This window comes from Myotis brandtii, unplaced genomic scaffold, assembly GCF_000412655.1.
Source record: "Myotis brandtii unplaced genomic scaffold, ASM41265v1 scaffold802, whole genome shotgun sequence".
NCBI lineage: Eukaryota > Metazoa > Chordata > Mammalia > Chiroptera > Vespertilionidae > Myotis > Myotis brandtii.
Genome location: NW_005371230.1, coordinates 1312185 through 1314157, shown reverse-complemented (window position 1 = coordinate 1314157; position 1973 = coordinate 1312185).

Below are 1973 nucleotides of genomic sequence, written 5' to 3'. Positions count from 1 at the left end.
CAGGGAAACCCTTGGGGAGGGGCGGCGTGGGAGGGGCCACGGCCAGGGGAGCCGGAGCCTCGGCCTTTGAGATGAAGCCTGGGTGGTCTGTCCTGATAAGTCCCGAGGACCATGCCTTTCGTTGCTATGGTTACCTGATATTTGGAGGAGAAGGTAAGCAAGACAAAGTTTATAGTATTATGTGGCCTCTGTTTTTAATGGGACAGTCATATTACAATTGTCTGTTATCAGCTCTCCACAGCACATGCCCGAGGGGTGTTTGCAGGGGTACAGGAGCAGCTTGTGTTTGCTTTTGGTTATTACAAGTAGCATTTCATGTCTGGGGTCAAGGATGCTAATCGCCTGCAATGTGTTAGTCATCCCTTCCTTCCTCCCTCCCTTCCTCCCTCTGGAGTCCGCAGCAAGCAAGCCTCATGTTCGCTTCCAGCTGCCTGGCTGCTGGCCGCCATCTTGGCTGACAGTTAATTTGCATATACACACTGATTAGCCAATGAAAAGGGTAGCGGTTGTATGCCAATTACCATGTTTCTCTTTTATTAGTGTAGATATTTTCCATTGATTTCAGAGAGAAAGGGAGAGGAAGAGAGAGAGAGAAACATCAATGATGAGAGAGAATCATGGATCGGCTGCCTCCTGCACACCCCACAATGGGGATCGAGCCAGCAACCCAGGCATGTGCCCTGACTGGGAATCAAACTGTGACCTCCTGGTTCACAGGTCGACGCTCAACCACCGAGCCACACCGGCTGGGCCAGAATAATTTTTCTTAATGACTATGAACAAAATAAAAATAGAGGAACATAAAGTGTGCAAGGGATGGTAGAGCGACCCACCGTGAAAGGCTCAGCAGACGTTGGTCGCCGCCCGAGCGCCGGGCATCCTCAAGGCTGGCCAAGTCCTTCATCACCGCCCGCATCGGGAGGAGCCACCCACTGACTTGCTACCCTTCTCCTCTCTACAGAATGGCTGTGGGAGGGACCGGGTCACGCAAGGTCATGGGCTCCACGTCAGTGTGGGACCAGCGAGACTCGCTGCCCACAGCGGCTTGGCAGCGTCTGCGGGGAGATTAGTGGCTTTGGCTGGAGACAGATGTCCACCGGAGCTGGCACGCCTCACTTCCTTGTCACCAGCCTCACAGGGAGAAGCTGGCCTGGCCAGGCCTGTGGCTGCTCATTTCTGTTACTTTGAAAAACAACAACAGAACAAAAAACAGAGGCTTCAGCTCATTCCAATGCTAACAACCCACCTCTGACAACCGTGGCAGGAATCTGCTGGGCCCTGAAGCAGGCCCTGGGCGGGGCCTCAGGAACACTGACTTTTAGCCAGCTCCTCTGACCCCCTCCCCTCACCCAGATAATCCCTCTGCCCCAAACACAGGTGCAGGCTGCCTGGAACTCCCCAAAGCTCCAGTTGTCCCCATCCTCCGGGAGGCAGCCTCCCCTCCCCCTGCAGGCTGGCCCCCACCTCAGGGGAGTGTCCTAGCGTGGGGGTGGGAAAGAAAGAGGGTGTGAGGCCATATCCTCTGACTCAAGTCTAGCGACTGTCCCCACTCGGCCCCAACTTTAAAGGATGGTGACAGAGAGTTAACCACAGGGACAAGGACGGGGGGGCAAGAGAGTGGGTGAAGCCGGTATCCCAGCTGTGCTGTTTGAAAACTTGGTCCCCAGTTCTTTGATACTCCTATCAAGAGGTGGGGTCTCGCCCCGGCCGGTTTGGCTCTGGATAGAACATTGACCTGGGGACTGAAGGGTCCCGGGTTCAATTCCAGCCAAGGGCACATTCCCAGGTTGCCGGCTTGATCCCCAGGAGGGGGCGTGCAGGAGGCAGCTGATCCATGATTCTCTCTCATCATTGATGTTTCTAGCTCTCTATCTCTCTCCCGTCCTCTCTGAAATCAATAAAAATATATTTTCTTTAAAAAGAGGTGGGGTCTCTGTCCTCTACTCTTGACCTTGAGTTCGGCAACTAACCCA